Source organism: Panthera onca, chromosome E3 (assembly GCF_046562875.1).
Source record: "Panthera onca isolate mPanOnc1 chromosome E3, mPanOnc1 haplotype 2, whole genome shotgun sequence".
Classification (NCBI taxonomy): domain Eukaryota; kingdom Metazoa; phylum Chordata; class Mammalia; order Carnivora; family Felidae; genus Panthera; species Panthera onca.
Genome location: NC_138354.1, coordinates 2,496,694 through 2,516,362, shown reverse-complemented (window position 1 = coordinate 2,516,362; position 19,669 = coordinate 2,496,694). Strand labels below are relative to the sequence as shown.

At 53.8% G+C, this 19,669-nt stretch overlaps 1 protein-coding gene across 6 annotated transcripts in view; it reads left to right on the top strand.

Annotated features, from left to right (window-relative positions):
- CARD11 (caspase recruitment domain family member 11) overlaps positions 1–19,669 on the top strand; it is a 139,859-nt gene that overhangs the window by 20,477 nt on the left and 99,713 nt on the right. The window contains exon 2 of one of the 6 annotated variants that reach the window (XM_081791675.1): positions 7,147–7,301. The exons of 3 other annotated variants lie outside the window; for them this stretch is intronic. The gene's annotated coding sequence lies outside the window, so the exon portion shown is untranslated. Of the gene's footprint in view, positions 1–98; positions 186–7,073; positions 7,302–19,669 lie in introns of those variants that run through there. 2 more of the 6 variants (XM_078440026.2, XM_078440020.2) reach the window with 2 other exon arrangements.

The following is a 19,669-nucleotide window of genomic DNA, read 5'->3' as shown; positions in this document are numbered from 1 at the left end:
TTCCAGTCGCTTTTTCTAAAAGCAGAGGGAGGGGGAGAAAGCATTTGGCAGGCACGGTGATGGATGAGCAGGGCGGCATATTTTCCATTTTTAAACAGGGGGACCGCAAGCAAATATCGGGCCACTCTTACGGTCTGTGCACAGAGCAACGGACTCCGCTTGATGAAGCACCTTTCAAGCCTCAGGTAACCCCGAGCGTTTTAGAGCCTCATCAGTTACACGCTGGTAATACAGTCCCCGAAGACAAACAAAGCATCCATTATGCGCTCGCCGCAGTAGCTCACGCGCGTTTCTGGTCATTACTGCGATTATTCATTATTTATTCGGAGCCGCAAGCGCACACGCCACGCTGTAAAATGGATGTAATGTGCCAATTACCCTAATGTTGATTAACCGAGAAAGAAAACGGTCAAGTTTCCGAGACCGTCATCTATCCCCTTGGAAAGGGGGCACATGGACAGCAGACAGCCGTGGGTGGCGGGTGGGGCGATCCTACGTTTTCCCGACATCTGCCTGCCGCACGAGACGGCCCCTCCATGGCCCATCACGAGGCCGCCCTCCTGGGCTTCGGCTGAAATCATGAGCCGCGCGTCATTCTGCACATTTCCTGCAGAAATGCCTCCCCATCAATACTGTGGCAGAGTGAATTTCAAGGTATCTTTCCCCCCATGAGATATATAGACGGCTATCATCATATTTCATAGCTCAAGCAATTGAAAACTGTTGAATGTATATTACTAGCCTACAGATGGGAACATTTTCCTCCTGGATTTAAGCCATGCTTTCTGCAGGAATTAAAGGGGAAACACACACACACACACACACACACGCACACACACAAGTCAAGGGTCATTTAAGGTGTTCAGCATACAGGAACCTCTCGGTGGGTGGTTGTGTTGTTGTTTTTTTTATCAGCGTGCGGTAATACAGATCCACTGACACCCTTCTGAGTCATCTCGGCATAGGGAGATGGGATGGAAACATTCTGAAACGGAGAGGAATGAGCGCGAAGGGGCCGAGACAGCAATAACAGCATAAAAGCACGAAGTACGTAAAACGTAATTAAAGGCTGGAAGGCTGTTTTGCTCCTGATGCTGTTTTCGGGGGTACTAATACATACAATGGCAGCGAGGTGTGGCATCTGGGAGAAAAGCAATATATTAATTCTCAGATCAATAGTTTGTGAAATGCCTTTTTGCTGTCCCAAGCGTACGACCGTTTCAGTGATAAGGAGTGATTTTCCTGGAGTCGAAGCTGGCTGCCACCGGATGGGATTGCTCTCTGGAGGGGAGGCGGGGGGGGGGGGGGGGGGAGCAGCAGCCGAGGAGCGGTCATCAAAGAGCAAGAACCTCATCGTCCCCCCGGGGTCCCCGCCCTCGTGCTGTTTTGCTCTCGGTGCAGCACAGAAGTGTCTCAGAACCCGGCGCGGCGACTGGCTCGGTGCTACGGCTCTAGGTAACGCCAGCCTCTCGTTCCTCCTCCTGCTGCCCTCCTGTCGGGGCTCTGGCAGCTCTTAACCTCTGTCGATGGCTAGAATCGTTCCGGGGGCAGGAGAATTGAAGGTCGGAGTGTTGGTGAACTCTTTGAGACCTTTTGGGGAACAATAATGAAAACGGGGGGGGGGGGTCGCAGGCAAAGCTGGTAAATTAGGGCAGTGGAATGAATTTAATGAAAAGCAACCGCCATGCAGCTACAGCCCGGCTCCCCGCTGGTCAGTTTGGGGTGACCCCATGGCGGGAAACATGGCCTTCCCGGGGCAGCCTGTCCCCTCCAGGGGAGCTCACTCTACGGGCTCCTATGGCTCCAGCCGGGGTCCCTCCCTCCCCGTTCAGCATTTACACGCACGCACACACACACACCCCTCTGCTCTTGGGCTCTCCTCGCTTTCCCTCTAAAAGCATCCCTTCCTGAAATAACCCCCGGATCCCGCCTCTGCTCCAATGGGAAGAAAGCTGGGCCTGGACACGGGTGACCACCAGCGCCTCCTTCCTTTCTCAGCTGCCCCACATCCGGGAAGACGGGGTCTCCCGGAGTTCTCTCAATGGCTGGCCAGGGGGACAGATGGGGATCCTGACATGGACCAGACCTGGGTCTCAGGCTGCCCCCGCAAACGCCGAAGGCCACAGCACACCCTGCAGAGACAGGCCTCGCCTGCCCGGGGGGAAACACCGGCCCTGAGGAAGAGCCTGCTGAGGCGTGCCAGGTGACCCCCCAGCACGGGCTGCAGGTGGCCTTCGGGGCTGGGGAAGACCGTGGCAGATACCCACCCAAGCCAAGGGAGAGCCAGCCAGGCCGGACACGCGGGTGTTCAGGTGCAGGAGCAAGACGTGGGCCCTGAATTCCAGCAGGGGGAGCGGCGCCCAGGCGAGAAAGACACCTGCAGACCCAGGGAACCAGAGGGCAGAGTCTGGGGACCCCAAGTCTTCCTGGTGGCCCTCCAGATCCCACAAGCAAGCCACTCTTCTCCCACACGGTCCAGCGCCATCCAGGGGAGCACAGAGGGAGGGGCAGCCATAGGAGAGACGAAACGTTTTATTCCAGAACATTCTACCTGAAGGCACTGTGAAATTAGTGCCCCCAGCTACATTTTAAGGCAGGGAGAGCAAAAACTTTGACTTGTCCTACTTACACGGAGAAGGGGCCCAGAAGGAAGACAAGATCGCTTCCAAATAAAGCGGGTTTTTCCCCAGACACACATCCGGTAGCGTGAGTGACCCTGTGGCCCCAGTGCACGTGCACATGGTGACAGCTTGAATGCAGGGAGCTTCGGGGACTAAACCAAGCAGCTCCCTCGTGGGGTTTTGTTATTCAGGGGTTCCCTCCCCGGCTTCTCATAGACATGATACGTTTTCTCATAAAAGAATTACGTGTATATGGAAACACGTTTTCCGGTGGAAAAGGACACCGAGGGAAGGGCAAAAATCACCCACACTGGCCCCGTTTGCTTTTGCCTAGCTCAACCCCTCGGGAATGACATCTGGGGACAAATAAGGTTTTCAGGTGGACCTGGCATCAGACCTAGTCCGCTCCTGTAATCACGCGGTGGCTAGTTTTTTTGGTAACGACGTGTCTTTCCTGAGAGGTCAGGTGCACGCTGACTTTCTTCCCAGGCTTGCCGACCCTTTACTGTTCTTTTTTTTTTTTTTTTTTTTTTGCTGTTCTCACGGACTTCTTTCGCTCGTTCTCGGAACCCGTGTCCTCCTCTTAGATTGCCTTTTCATGTTGTAGTACATTCTCGGGTAATTTTTTTTTTTTTTCTCTCCCTGAGAAGTGCTTGGGAAGTAAATTTCCAAAATCCCTGCATGTCTAAGAATGTGTTTATTTTGTTCTCACACTTGATTGATTATTTGGTTGAATACAGAACTCCACGTTTAGAGTAAATCTCCCAGAGAACGCTGGAGCATTACTTCATTATCTCTTTGCTGGAAGATAATCCAGTGCTGCTGATGAGAAGCCAGAGTGCCACCTGATCCTTGGCCTTGGCTTCCATTTTTTCTCTCTTTTTGGAAGATTGTAGAAGCTTCTCATCACCCACCTTTTTTTTCTTCTCTGCTATTTCACGAGGATGTAGCAAGGTCCAGAACTTTATTCATTCTCCATGGGGGTTCTCAGCGGGCCCTCTCACTGTGGACAGCTGTCACTCCTCAGTTCTGACAAGTATTACTGTCACCATTTCATGACTCGCTTCCTCCATAGTCTCTCTCCCTGCCTCAGTGCTTCTCAAGTGGCTGTTGGCCTCTTCGGAGTCGATCCCGTAACATCTCAACTTGTAGCTCTCACTTTTCGTTTCTGTGTGGGTTTTATTTTGTTTATTTGTCAGCCTAGGAGACCTCCCCGATGGACATCTCCCGGTCCCTCTATTGTGTTGTACATACTAACTTCTTGTGTTTTAGCAACTGTGATTCGTATTTCCATAAACTGTCCCTCTGTTCAGGCGGCCTGTTTTGTTGCAATCTGTTCTTATTTTGTTTTCTACTATAGATACTACATAAAGCACCGCTTTATGGGGCCAGGTTGGGGGACATCTGTCTCACTGCTGTATGTCACATGAAGAGGGGTCTCCTTGCCACGGTCCCCACTTGAGAGCCCTTGCTCAGAGCAGAAATATTAGAAATATTTCTTTGGCCTTAAAATTTTAAATTTTCGAGGAGCAACATCAAAAAACTGATGAGATTCATTTTAATAATATATTTTATTTAACTGAACATATTGAGAATACTGTTATTTCAACATGCAATCATTATCAAAATTATGAATGAGGTATTTTTGTATTCTTTCTAAAAAATGTTTATTTTTGAGAGAGAGAGAGAGCACGTGCACATGAGCAGGAGAGGGGCAGAGACAGAGGGAGAGAGAGAATCCCAAGCAGGCTCCACACGTTCAGCGGGGAGCCTGACGCAGGGCTCGATCTCAGGAACTGTGAGATCATGACGTGAGCCGAAATCAAGAGTCAGATGCCTAACCGACTGAGTCACCCAGGTGCCCCTTATAAGTCTTCAAAGTCTGGTGTGTCTTTTACACTTTTAGCGCCTGAATTCAGACACTACATTTTCCTTGAAAATACTTGACCTCTATGTAGATTTTGTAAAGTTCACAGTTGGAAAAGGAGATTAATATGCTCAAATTGCATATTAACGTAACATAGTTTAATAGTTTTCCAGTAGCAGATTCAAGAATCGGTTTTTAGATTTTAATTAAAGTTAACGAAAGTCTCGTGGAATTTTAAATTCCACTTCTCATCCACACCAGCCACACGTCAAGCGCTCAGTAGCCAAGTGTGACTAGTGGCTGCCATCTTGGACCACACGGTTCTGTATCTTCATAGGGGTTTGGGTTCCACGGTGTATACATTTCTCAAAACTTATTTCGTGACGCAGTTAAAATCCATAAATTTTACCTGAAACCGCCTCCTGTTGATGATATGCACGTATGTAAATTTTACCCAAAAAACACCTCTAGTTAATGATACGCATGAGGAAGTATTTACAGGTGAAGTATGCTGATGTTTTCAACTTACTTTGCAACGCATAATAAGAAACAAGGATTGGGGCGCCTGGGTGGCTCAGTCGGTTAAGCATCCGACTTCGGCTCAGGTCATGATCTCGCGGTTCGTGAGTTCGAGCCCCGTGTCGGGCTCTGTGCCAACAGCTCAGAGCCTGGAGCCTGCTTCGGATTCTGTGTCTGTTTCTCTCTCTGCCCCTTCCCCACTCATACTCTGTCTCTCTCACAAAAATAAACAAACATTAAAAAATAAATAAGGATTGATTTCTACACGGGTACATGATAAATCAAATACAGCAGAATGTTCATTTTAGAGTCAGGTGGGTGGGATATATGGGTGTTCACCATATAATTTTTCCAACTTTTCTGAATGCTTAAAAACTCTATTAAGGTGTTGGGGAGAAAAAGAGACAGGTCTTCACCGGCCTATACCTGCATGTAATCCACTGCTAAATCTCAGAAACACAGCGTTGACTGAAAGAAGCCAGCCCCACAAGAGAATCTACGTAAGGCTCCATTTGCACAAAGTTTTTGGACGTTATGGGCACAACTGACCTCTGCTGTTCGAGGTCAGAATGTGGTGATCTGTGGTGGGGAGGGTGCCTCAAAGGGGGCATAACTGGGAGTTCCGGGGTACAGATGGAGTTCTCTTTCTGATTACATGTGTGGGTCACACGGGTGTGTGTTTGCTTTGTGACAACTCACCCCAGCTTCTTGCAGAACTTTGCGCTTGGAAGGATGACAACTGCATAATGGGTTTTGTCGTTTCAAGGCGTGCATACCCTTCACACACGGCACGGGGGAAACCAGACTTCTCTAAGGCCACACTGCCTGATTTCAAGGTTTCCCGGAGTGTGCCAGGGAGATCGCTGCTCCCAGGCGAGTCTTCGGGGAACAAGGACTCGGAGGCACTGGGCCTCGGTGCCGTTTCTCTGGGGAACTTTCCGTGCGCGTGTGGATTGCGTTCTTGAGCCTGATCTGCAGAAAGGAAACCCTGTTCCTTGGCCCCTGGCACACGTGCACCACCAACACTACGCCCCTCAAGACTGCCGAGACTTCAGACCCCCCTGTGCTCCTGCCATGATTTACTTCTCTCTCACTTAGTGGCTTAACGAACCAAATGCCTCTCCCTTTGGTGGCTCGAGGAACCCTTCTCCGAGAACTTAAAACATGAGACAGGAGGGCACGTTCTTCAGCTATCACAGGGGGAATCAAAGGAGGGGCAGAGGGAGAGAAGAGTGGTAAACTGAGGCAGAACAGGAGGGGTGTTGGGGGGGGGGCAGGGCAAACAGTGGCAAATCAAGGAGACTAAGCCCCAGTATTCTCAGAATGCCTCCAGCGCACCCAGATTTTTAGCTGGTGATTCAGGACCGTCCTGCCCACTCGGTGCTCCGTGCTGGTTGTGAAAGAGCAAGGCCTACAGGGGCCTTTGGCAGGGAGATTACTAGAATTACAGAAACGTCGACCTCCAGAAATTACAGTTTCTCTTACGAGGGTCGTGGAGCAGAACTTTGAGAGCACGAGTGGGGGTGGGTGTGCCGGGCCCAGGACAGCTGGGGCTGGGGAGAGGGCACAGGCGGGTCTGTCACCACAAAGTGCCTGGGAGGGGAGCCAGAGGCCCTTGGAGGAGAGATGACCGCCAGGCAAGCCCAAGGAAGTTTCCAGAACAGAGGCTGAGGGCAGGGAGAAGCCTGGAAGGACCCAAGGACTCAGGATTCCTTGTTTCCCTCTCCTTTGTGGGAAAAGCCTCCCGCCAAACCGCAAGGAGAGGTCTGGAAGTTCTTAAAAACGTGACAAGTTGCTTCTGAGGGGCGGCTGCTTAAGCCCTCCACCCAGGGCGGGAGGAGGGGGCGTCCCGCCCAAGGCGACAACCGTGCCTCGCAGCCTCCCAGGGCTGGGGCGGTGGACTGGGGGTGCAGCCGGCGCCGGGGCTCCCCCACCCTGGAGGGGGCCCCTCAGCCTCCCCTCCCCTCCCCGCCAGAGGACCCAAGCCCCGCCCTGCCCCCTCTTCCTTATCTCTTTCTAACCTTTTGCATTTTTTAGTCTCATTTCCTGTCGGGTTTTGCATTTCCCTCCCCCTGCCAGCCTATGACACACTTTCTCTCCTTTTTTCTTTCTTTCACCTCCTCTGGCCTCTGGACTCAGGCCTGGGCGGCGCACAGCCCCCTCCCGGCCCTGCAACCCCTGGGCGGGCGGTGCCCCTCGGACGGGACGGCCGGGCAGGGCCCGGGCCCAGGGGGAAGCCGGCGGCCTGCGCAGAGGAGGCGGCCGGCGCGGCTGGCAGAGCATGAGCCCCCCAGGTAGGCACTGGCGGACGCGGGGGTGGGGGGCGCAGTGTGGGGATGCCGCCGTGGGGGGGGGGGGCACCGTTGGGGGGGGGAGGGGTGCGTCTGGAGGAGAGCACATGCGGGGGTGGGGACAGCGTGGGGTAGGGGGACGATGACGCAGCGGGGCCGCGGGGGTAAGTTGGGGGGGCGCAGTCATTGAGGAGGGTGCGGCTGGGGGAGAGCACATGCGGGGTGGGAGCGACTGAGGGGTCTGGACTCACCCGTCCTCACCCTCCTGGCCCCTGGAAGCTGGTCCCGCATCCCTCTCTCCCCCTCCCCTCTTTCTCCACCTCACTCTCCCTGCCCCCCTTCCTGCCCCACCCTTCCCATCCAAGCCTGATTTCTTCCACTTTCTGCCTCCCTGTGTCCCCTCCGTGCCTCTCTGGGACAGTCTGTCTCCCTCCGGTGTCTCTGCCTGACAGGGCCCCCATGCCCCTATGGCGCTGGCCTGGCAGGGCGCCCCTGGGTGCACCTGCCCCACACAGAGGAAGAGAACCTTTTCTAACACCTGAAAGGACAGGAAGTTTCCAGACCACAGCGAAGCCTGACTCAGAGGCTCCCGAGAAGGTGGGGCCCCAGGCGGCGGAGGGGAGGGACAGCCTCTCCCACGGGGAGTCTACGGAGGGGGGCAGGAGGGGCCCCCGGCTCCCCGCACGGCCAGGAGGAGGTCCCAGTGACCTCAGGGCGCAGTCCCCCTGCCCCGGGGCGCGGACCACCCCCACAGGGTTAGGCTGGAAGCCCCCACCCCCACCCCAAGCTCTGCTGAGCCCTGGGGCACAGTGGGGTGGGCCCCAGCGAGACCCTAAGGCTGTAGGAGCCTCAGACCCCCTGTCTGAGCTCCGGTTTGTGACCTTGTGAGCTTCCGGGCACCAGCTCAGGAGAGTGTCAGCACAGGGCCCTTTCTTAATCCTGGTCTTGGACCAAACTGACCTCTGTGCCCGGACTGCCCTCAAAGCCCTTGATTTGTAGTTCAAAAAATTTCTCTTGACATTTACAACTTCTCTTGAAGGTATAAGGTCCTCAACCTTCCAGAAAGGGAAAGACCCGTCGGTCTGTCGCTTGACAATTATTGAGTACCTACTCCGTGCGTCCTGTGCCCTGGAGATCCTGGGGGCTGTGCATTAATGCGGGGGCTAGAATTGAAGCTAAAATTCTCCGCCTCTGTCCTTCCCCTGAATGTCCACCTCTTTCCACCCCCGAGGAAGCTGTAAAACATGATGCTTCTGCCCAGGGTCAGAGGTGATCTGAGGCCACAGGGAGCCTGGCCCTCAGCCTGGCCCACACTCCAGCTGAAGGGTTTGGACGTGTGTGGTTTTATTCGCACCAGTATCAAAACGGAAGGCGGGTAGCCCCACCAGTCCACGCGGTCTGGAGTCAGCGCACGAATGATCCTTTATGCGATGTTTTTCTTAATCGTGGTAAAACACACATAGCATAGAATGTACCTTCGCCACCCGTCAGGTCCGCAGTTCGCTGGTATTAAGGACATTCACGCTGCCGTGCACCCACGTCCGGACCTTCTTCATCGTCCCAGTCTGAGACTCTGTCCCCACTAAACACAAACCACTGCCCCACCCCCGCCCGTTCCTGGCACCCACCCCGCTCTCTGTGTCTGTGGGTCTGACTCCTGCAGGGACGTCATACAAGGGGAGTCACAGTGTTTGTCTTTTTGTGACTGGCTTCTTGCAACGAGCATCGTGTCCTCAAGGCTCATCCGTGTTGTAGCGCGTGTCTGAATTTCCTTCCTTTTTAAGGCTGAGTAGTAGTCCACTGTGTGGATGGACCCGGTTTTGTTTATCCACTCGTGTATGTGATCTTCTAAAATGACTCGTGAACCTTATAGTTCTTCAAAGGACGACTTGAATCAGCCTGTGGGCATTGTCTAGGTGGCGCTGCCCTGGGCACTGTGGGGGACCCACGGAAGGGACAGGACACCCAGATGTCCTTGCCCTAAGTAGTTTGTGCTGTGCCGTCTGGGTACATCGTGGCCAGAGTATACTGAGACTCCGAGATGTTACAGAATTGCGGGTGTGTGGCCGTGGGAGGCGAGGCTGGGACCTGGTGGCTCTCAGAGGCTGCGGGGATCGGTGGAAGGTTCCGGGCTGAGACGGTGCGGGCAGGGCACCGTCCCGGCCCCTTCCTCACTTTCCTTCGTAGTGTTTCTACGCCCTCGTGAGAGCGGGCTGGCTTCCCAGGACGGAAGGGCCGTGTGTCTGGGTAGATGGGGGGTGGGGGCCTGTGGACGGTGAAGGCAGCCGCTCTCTGCCCGTCGTGCGAGGAAGGCCACACTGGAAGGAGGATCCGCGGAGCTCCGCGAGGCAGTCTCAAGGCCGCCTTCCGCTGGGTCTTGCCTTGGCTCCGCGCTCAGCCTCAGAGCCAGTGCTCCCTGGTGACGGGCACCGGGGTCACAACTCCCCCGTGGGCCGGGAGCCCCAGACGCCCAGCGTGACGCGAGCGTGGCCTGCTGGCCTTTTGGCACCACCTGATCCGTGACAATTTTCAGAAGGTCCGATCAAGGCACGAAGGCAGTCGGAGGTCTGTGTTCCACCTGTCGGGTCCGAGGCCGGCCGGGCCGGTGGGAGGGCGCATCCTGCCGTGTGCCCAGACGCGCCTGCTCCTCTGTGCTCAGCCTGTGACCTTGGACAGCCTGTCACGGCAGCTCTGTGAGAGCCGTTTCTCCTCCGTGAGATCCGGACGTCGATGCTGATGATTTTCAGGATTGTCGGTTACACCAGGCGTAAAATGGAGAACACAAAATGCGACAGATGACAACCTTTGCTGGCATTCCTGGCATCGGGGGAGGTGAGGTGGCACGTTGAGGTCCAGGCTGGGGGCTGGAACCCCGGCTTTCCCACACAGCCCGGCTGCGTGGGCCCCGTCACCCGGTTTCCTTCCCCGCAAACCCCACCTTCCTGGCGGTTGTGTGGATGGTGCCGCGTTACCTGATCGGCCGAGAAAATATTCAAATTGATTTAAATACAGGATCAGAAAGAAAAGGAAAAGACAACTTTTGAGGAAGCCGCTTAGAAACGCTTGTCTTCTAAGGACAGTTGAAGGCGGCCGATTCCCAGATGCCAGCCCCGAGCGGGGCCACGCTGCGCGGGAGAAACACGCCCCTGCATGGTCCCCCGACCTGTCTGTGAGCCCCTCCTGTGCTGCGGGTCAGCGGTTCTAATGGGCTGACTGTTTGGGTCGTGCTCTGTTCAGGGCTCTGAGATGATGATGGCCCCTGTCACGTTTGTGTTAGGGTGTCCAGTGCCCATGGGTAACGGGATTGCCGAGGGGCATACTGTTCCCGCCTCCCCGGGCTTGCGCCCTCCCTTCCTGCGCCAGCCCCGTGGTCAAGCTCGCTCAGGCACGTCCGTCAAAGCCCCCCACGCAGCTCGGGGCGGGGGGATCATTCCTCGGTGGGTGACTCTCCTTGCTAGTGGCTGAGCTGGAGGGAGTGGCGTGCAAACTCCATACCCCGAAGGAGGGCTCCCTCCTGCCCGTGGGGTTTCTGTTTCTAGGGTGTAGGCTTCCCGCCTGTCCCGCTCCCACTCAGGAATGGGCAGGCCTCAGACACACGTGTGGCCATGACAAGGCACCCCCCCCCCCGCCCCCCGCTCTGTCCCACGTAGACCCTGCTTTTCTACAGTCACTGCCACCCCCTGGGGCTGGCACCGTCCATGAGGAGGCAGCATCCTTTTGTGGCAGGATGTGTGGTCTCGGAGCCAGGCAGACAGGGTGTCATCCATGCTGGCTCTCCAGCACGCTGGCTGTGTGACCTCATGGAAGTCATCACCTCTCTGAGCCTCAACTGCACGTGTGTAAAATGGGTATAAACACCGCCCCCCCCGGGGCGCCTGGGGGGCTCAGTCGGTTAAGCGTCTGACTTCGGCTCAGGTCACGATCTCATGGTTCCCGTCGGGCTCTGTGCTGACAGCTCAGAGCCTGGAGCCTACTTTGGACCCTGTGTCTCCCTTTCTCTCCTCTCCTCCCCTGCTCACGCTGTCTCTCTCTCTCTCTGTCTCTCTCTCTCAAAAATATATAAACATTAAAAAAAAAATACCACCCCTACTTTAACGTAGACCAAAATGTTTCCAAAGGAAGTAATCTGACAGCTTCTGCTTTTAAAGCCCTGCTTCTGACTTGGTTATTTGTGAGGGGGGTGGGGCAGGAGGCAGAACAGAAGTGAGGAGTTAAATACAAAGCAATATATAGGCACAGAGCTATCTCCTAATTTACAAAAAAATCAATGAGAGGCAGGAATCGGCAAGCTTTTTCTGTAAAGGTCCAGACAGTAAATATTTTAGGCTTTTCGAGCCAGACGGTCGCTGTGGAGACCACTCGGCTCTGTTCTTTGCAGTGTGAAAGCAGGTGTCCCCACAGGTGAGTGTGGCCAGAGTGGGCCCGTGGTGCAAAATGGGCAGCGCGGGCTTGGCCCTTGACCATCATTTGCCAACCCCGGAATTGGGGACCTTGACCCGAGAGGAAAATTCTTGAAGACACGAGCAAACGGAATATGAACACAGCCGGCCCCGGGCCTCATCTCTGATGAAACGTGTGCAAAATAACACAGTAATGCAGCAGGGGCATGCGAGTTTCTACCGATTGCACTGGCCAAGATCAAAAGGTTGAGGGGCAGCAGACGCTCATGCACGGTGGCTTTGACGATATTTACCAGCAGATGAAGCGAATAAAGCCTCCGGTCTAGGAATCCCACTTCTAAGAAATTATCTCACAGATAGACTTTTTCTGCACACCAATATTCATCGAAGCATTGCTTACCCAAGAAAAAGTTTGAAGCCTCACAAATGCGCCCCAAGAGTGAGGTCCATCCATACGGTGGCATTCTGTGAGGCCATTAATTGGACCAGGGGGATCTCTAGCAGACATCTGGGAAGTTTCTAGAAAAACAAAAAACAAAAAACAAAACCTAGCACACATAAGAAGGTCTCTCTGGTAGGGACCTAGGCGGGAGAGGTATGTATTTCATATTTTGTATTTTGCGTCCCTCTCTTTTGGTTTTGTGGAGTTGTTTTGTTTTTACCAAGAGCACGTGCTATCTTTACGATCAAGAAAACAACACTGAAGAGTAAGGTGACACAGAGTGTCCAGGGCCGTCCCCAGCCCGTGCTTTGGGCCCCATCCTGGTTTCTCTTGGTCCCAACCTCCTGCCTTTCACCCCGCCTTCCGCTTTCAGCTGTGTCCCAGTAAGAGAAATCACGGGGTGTCACTTCCAAAATCCAAAGTGCACAGCTCATGAGTTTTTCCATCTGCCCTTGTAGCCAAGCACCCACACAGACACGGGGTCCTGTCCAGGGCCCCCCAGGGCAGGGGGGCAGGGGGGCAGGGACGCAGGCCCCTTCCCTGTCGCCAACCCCCCCACCCGCTTTGCCTGTCCCTGAACGTCACGTAATGGAATCACGCGGCAAGTGTGACCCAGCTGAGACCCGACCGTCAGCATCGTGGACCTTCGTCTCCCGCTCGCTGCCGAGTTGGGTGCCCCTGCGTGGACATCCGTGATTTCTCGAGCCGCTGGTCCCACCGCTGGTACACATCTGTGTATTTGCGCTCCGGGGCTGTTATGATAAAGCTGCTGTGAACACTTTTGTGGAAGTCTTGGTGGTGATGACCCATTTTATTTTATTTTTTTTAATCCAAAGGTGAACAGAAGCCCCGTGCCAGCATCGCTGAGCTTTCGTAAATCGTTATTTCAGGGGATGAATGTCGGAACGAAGTGAAACTGTGTCTTACTAACATTAGTGCGTCCTTCCTTGTCTGAGTGAGGATTATGTGATTCATTGAAGTTTCCTAAGAAAAATGGCCTTTATTTAAAATAAATAAATAAAAGGGATTTGAGTGTCGTTAGCGCAGCAGGAAACGCTCGGTTGAATAGTAATGACACCTCACACTTCTGTCCCAGGCTCCGGTCTCCAATTCTCAGATGCTTTTCCAAACCCGACTTGTTAACCTCCATCGCGCCTGGGGTGCCGTGGCCTGTGGTCATCCTTGTTCGCAAAGAGGTGTGCAGAGATCCCCTTTCCTGGGGACGTTCCGGGGTGGGGGGCGTTCTCTGTCTCTGCAAATCCTGTCTCCCCCGGCCTTTAGGGGAGATTCTGGTTGCATTCGGGGACGTTTCAGGTGTCAGAAGAAAGTGGCCTAGGAAGGAAAGGGCGCTTTTCTCTCTAAATGTCCAAGTTCGGGAGACCGCCCGCCTAGGGCAGAGCACAGGACCGTTCACATGGAGTGGACCAGTCTCCTGTCCCCTTAATGTTGTCGTTGTACGTGGTTTTTACCTAGTGCCATGTCTTTCTTAAGTAATTAAAACTTTTGTTTTGGTTTCAATTTATTTTTATTTTAGAGAGAGAGCACACAAGTGGGGAGCAGGGGCAGAGAGGGAGACACAGAATCGGAAGCAGGCTCCAGGCTCCGGGCTGTTGGCACAGAGCCTGACACGGGGCTCAAACTCATGACCTGTGAGAGCACAACCTGAGCTGAAGTCAGACGCCCAACCGGTTGAGCCACCCAGACACCACTATTTAAACGGCTCTTATCAGGGTGCCTGGGTGGCTCAGTTGGTTGAGTGTCCAACTTCGGCTCAGGTCATGATCTCCCAGTCCGTGAGTTCGAGCCCCGCGTCGGGCTCTGTGCCGACAGCTCGGAGCCTGGAGCTGCTTCGGATTCTGTGTCTCCCTCTCTCTCTGCCCCTCCCCCATTCATGCTCTGTCTTTCTCTGTCTCAAAAATAAATAAACATTAAAAAAAATTTTTTTTAATTAAATAAATGGCTCTTATCAAGGTCACCTGGGGCCCCAAGCGGCTAAGTCCAGGGGTCCGTTCTTAGTCCTTCCAGGATCTGACCTGGCCGCACATGACAGTCCACCCCTCCTCACAACACGGGTTGGTTTGCTCTCTTGGTTTTTGTCCTTCCTCACTGACCACTTCTTCTGATATATCTTTTCTGATTCCTCTGTAACCTCCCATGGTGCCCGGGGCCTCTTCTTCCGGTGCTTTCCTTCCCAGGGGGGTCTCATCCAGCCTCATGGCTTCCTTCCGAAGCGCTCTCCGGCTCACGGCTGCCAAGTAGAGACTCGCTCACACCCCCTTCTGGACTCTAGACGCTGACAGCCAAAGAGTCTCGACTTGTCTCCCTGGGCCTGGAGTAGGTCCAGAATCAAACTTCTGGTTTCCCCGACCCTGCCGGGTGCGGAGGCTTCAACACCCCTGAGAGGCCTGGCTTCCCCTCTTAGAAATAGGAGTGTGTCCACCTGCCCAGAGCAGAAATCCCAGCTGCGCCAGCGAGGTCATGGAGAACGCCATTCCGGTGCCTTCTTGGTTCGTCTTTTGGTGGGGACTTGCTCTCCCGGTGGGTGGGGCATCGTGTGGTGTGCTGGAGACACCTCGGGCCTCAGAAGGAGGCGACTTGGGGCCTGGGCCACGAACCCACTGGGCAGTCTTGGCCAAGTGCCTTCTCCCCTGTGGGCTCATTGTCCTCCTGCGTGAAGCAGTTAATCAGACGGGCCTTGGGCCGGCGCGTGGGTTCCATCTGGAGGGCCGGTTGGTGCCAGGCCGCTCGTCATGGCTTGCGTAAGAAGGACGGAGCTCTGCGATCGACTGCCCATGTCTGCTGCGGGCGTAAAACTGAAATTGAAGTCTGGGTGCCCCCGGTGAGTCATCTGTGCCCTTGTGTGTCATGACCAGGAACCGTCGGAGCCTTAAAGCTCCTGATTGCTCGGTGACCTTGAGCAAACCACTTCACGGCCCCAAGGTTTTGTTTCTTCATGAGCAAGATGGAGATAAATAATCCCTCCTCCCTACCTCACGGACTTGCGCCGAGCGGATAGCGGGTGAAAAATCGCTTTGAAAACAGCAAAACGTTACATGGACGTGAGCTTTTATTGTCGCTAATTGACCTCTCTCGCCCTGCACCCGTGTTGACCGGGCCTTCCTCCCGGCCGTCTCATCGGGCCAGGCTCTCGTTGCGCCCCCGCTCTGGCAGGACAGCGCCGGCCGGGTTCCCCTCGTGACGATGAAGAAGGGGGTGGCCATGAGATGTTGGGTGTGGGGCGTGATCTTCTGTGTCGATCTGCAAACCCCCGGGCAGGCGGCTTCCTCCGGGGCCTTGCGGGCGCTCGGGTGTGCGCCTCTTGCGCTGGTCCCCGGCCACTTGGTGATGCCTCGGCACAACAGGTGTGGAACAGAAACCTCCCCGGAGCAGACTTTTGTTTCCCTTCGGTGTTCATGTTTATCGCTCAGATCTCTGGGCTTCGTTCTCCAGTTGGGCGGGTTGGGAGTGGCTGGGCTCGCTCCCGGGCGTGGCTGTGGTGAATTTCTGGAGTGGGCACTGGCCTGCGGGTTGTGGGGACCCAGTGGAAAGACCCGGATCTGTCTCTTTTGTCACCTGATGAAAACACCCTTGTCCCCAAACCTACATGTCTCTCTTCTTTCACCTTGAACGTTGTTAATGCCCTGTGTTTTCTGCAGAAATCCCAGAGTCCCTGTTTGCAGCCTCCTGGATGCATTACCTTCTCCCTCCGACCCAGGGGACCCATCTGTTCTTATATTATTTGGTTTAAGTGAAGCTTTGGGGCATTTCTTCTTGCCAGTGGTATGTTCTGAGTCAGATTCATTGGCCAGGCTGCTATTTATTAGTGGGTGTGTTTTATTGTAATGCGATTCATTTCCTTCTGGCTTCATTCTCCGGCCTTTGTCATGAACAATGTTTGGTGTGGTGTGAAATGAGGAGCATTGAAAACTTTTCTAAGACATAAAGGGTCTTTTTTTTTTTTTTTTTTTTTTTTGGTTAGTGGCAGAAAAATAAAGGACTTGTGTTTCGTGTAGGCTTGGAAACAGTGAATCAGATTTTTGTTTTGTCGAAAACCTGAAAATCTCGGGCAGGACTTCAAAGTCTCTGGACAGAGGCGAGCGCCGCGTTTAGGGGTTTGGGGTGATGCCCCTTCCCGACGCGCCGGTCTGCAGGTGGGGGGGTGGCTACCCACGGAGACCGATTTGAGAGAGGCCAGAAGGATTGCCTGAGTCAGACCGCTGCCGGGGCAGAGCGGGTGCCCACACTTCCTCCCTTGCCTTTCCTGTTCCAAGGGACATTTTCGTGATTCAACACCTGGTTGTTATTCACAGAAGAAACTGGGTAGTGAGTGTCAGCTCCACAACCCCCCCTCCCACCCCGCCAACAGCGACCTTGGACGAGTCGCTGAACGTGTCTGCACCTCCCCTCATCTGTAAAATGGGGACAACGGCGTCCTTCCGACAGGAAATCAGATGAGATGCCGTCTAGGGAGCACCCGGCACCCGCAGCAAGCAGGTCGCTCTGGGAGACGCACAGTACGGGACAAGTCCCGCTCATGAGGCAGGCGGGCGCTGCTTATTGGCAGGGGGACCTAGAGCAGGGTCAGGGGAATCCTTGCCGGATCTCAAATTTAGCGACAACAGTTTATGCCTTTGCCCGATGCCCGTGTGTCAAGCCCCATCACCCACCTGTTCACTCCTCACCTGTGCCCAGTGGGCCCCATCCGCGGGCACCCTGCTAGGTGCTGGGGACAAAAGGATGAAACGTCCGGAGTCCCGGCCCCCGCGAGCAGGTAGGGTGGTGAGGAGATGGACATGTGCACACGCAGTGAAGACAGAGCCCCCGGGTCTGGCTGAGGGAGTCGGGAAGGCTTCCCGGAGCCGCCTGAACGACTCTGGCAGGATAACATTGCCGGCACAGAGGTGGGGAGGGCCTTCTAAGCAGGGAACCAGCCTACGCAAAGCCACGGAGGTGCGGTTAGTGGCAGGTCACACAAAAAGACGGGGAGGGGGGGGGCGTCGGGGCAGAGGGAGGAGAGGCTGCCAAGAGCCCTGGGTAAGGTGCCAAGGAGGCGGAGGCCGTCCTGTGGGTGAGGGCCGGCTGCTGGGGTCTTCTGAGCGGGAGCCGCGAGCTAGGGTGCCGGTGGGGTCTGAAAGGTCACGGGTGGCAGCGAGGAGACCCGATGGGAGACTCGAGGCAAGAGGCAGGGCCCCCCTCAAATGGGACACAGGCCGGGATTGGTTTTGTTATTTCAAATAAGCGTCACACTCAGGTATTGACTGACAGTCATACAGGAGATGTGTCCAGACCCCGAATGCACAGCACCGGGAGGTTAGACAAAGTACACACGTCCCCGTCACCAGCACCCAGATCAGGAAGCAAAACAGGACTGGTGAAAAAATAATAGCGTAATTAATAATAATAAGGGGCACCTGGGTGGCTCAGTCGGTCAAGTGTCCGACTTCAGCTCAGGTCATGATCTCGCGATGCGTGAGTTTGAGCCCCACGTCGGGCTCTGTGCTGGCAGCTCGGAGCCTGGAGCCTGCTTCGGGTTCTGTGTCTCCCTCTGTCTCCGCCCCTCCCCTACCCATACTCTGTGTCTCTTTGTCTCTCAATAATAAATACACGTTAAAAAAAATTAAAAAAACAAATAATGATAATGACTTTCAGTATAATAACAAGTTTTAGTATAGGCATGTCCCGAATACTTGCGTGAACGTCGAGGTACTGAAACAATATTGGTTGTCGATCCGAGTGCTGTGTGTCCTGTCTGGCCACCCGAGCTGTGTCCGCGGTTTGCCTGGAGCGACACCTGTTTGCCCGTAGCAGTCCGTTTTATGAACATTGCACGTTTTATCTGTATTATCAGTGACGGCTCTTTTGGGTTGTTTCCAGCTTTGTGCCATCGTAATAAGGCTGCTGGGACCGTCCTTAACGCCTCTCTTTGGAGACACCCGAGTGGATCTGCTGAATCAGAGTCTGCCAGCGGTCAGCTCTAGGAGATCATTCTCCAAGACCGTTGCTCCAGACCACACCCCCGTCAGTGACAGATGTGAGCCCCACCTGCCCCACATCTTGGCCTACATGTGCTGTCTTCTGTCTTTTTGTTTTAGCCACTCGCGTGGCTGCATGGCCAAAACAAAAAATTGTGTGGTTTTTAATTTGCATTTCACTTATGACTAATTAAGTTGAGTACCTTTTTTGTGTGCTCATTGGCCATTTTGGATATTGTCCTTGGTGCCTCGTCAAGTGTTTGGCCTGTCATTCTAGTAGGTTGTCAGTTTCTTATTGAATTGTAGTTGTTCTTTATATATGATAGGTAGGAGTCCTTTGTCAAATATATGTATGACTGATACCTTTCTTCAGTTTATGGCTTGCTTTTTCAAAACCTTCTTGGTAGAGTCTGCTGATGAATAGGAGTTTTTAATTTTAACATAGTCAAATCATGTGGTCTATAACCATACTTCTTACGGTTAATCATTTTTTTTTAAATGTTTTATTTATTTTTGACAGAGAGAGAGAGAGAGACAGCATAAGTGGGGAAGGGGCAGAGAGACAGGGAGACAGAATCCAAAGCAGGCTCCAGGCTCTGAGCTGTCAGCACAGAGCCCGACGCGGGGCTCGAACTCACAGACCGCGAGATCATGACCCGAGCTGAAGTCGAACGCTCAACCGACTGAGCCATCCAGGCATCCCGGGTGAATCATTTTTTGAACTCTATTCCAGAAAGATATGTCTACCCCAAGATTTACGTTTTCTTCTAAAAGCTTTATTGTTCCATCTTTCACATTTTGATCTACAAAGCCCTCTAGAATGAATTTTTTTAGTTTCTTTATTTTCTTTTTGGTTAAGGTTTATTTATGTATTTCGAGGAGGGGGAGGGGCAGAGAGAGGCAGAGAGAGAATCCCAAGCAGGCTCCACGCTAATAGCACGTGGCTTGAACTCAGAAACCGTGAGACTATCACCTGGGCCGGACTCAAGAGTCGGACACTCGACTGCCTGAGCCACCCAGGCACCCCTGAATTTTTTCCTTTAAAATAAACCGTATTGAAGGATACTCGAGATACGATGCAATGCACCCATTTTCACTGCACAATCCACTGTGTTTTCACAGACGTGGATCCCTGTGTCATCACAACCCTAATGGAGATAGAGAACGTTTCCATGACCCTTCAAGTTGCCCCACGTTCCCCTTGCTACTCAGGATGTGGTCCCTGGGCCTGTAGCCTCAGCCTCACCGGGAAGCTGGTTAGAAATGCAGACTCTCAGGCCCTGCCCCAGACCTGCTGAATTAGAATCTGCAGTGTAACAATATTCGAAAGTACTTTATATGCACATTAAAGGTTTAGAGGCAATTTGAGTTCCTTTGGAGAAAGGTGACAAGCCAAAAATGCTGTTTCTATTGTTATAAATAGCATAGCCTGAAGCAAGGCAGAGGATATGATAGATTATCCAGTTTGGGGGGAAAATGAAAGCGAGGACTAAGTTGGGAAGAAATGTCGAAGTCATTACAGGAGCACCCTCTGGTCCTCAGACCAAAAACATATCC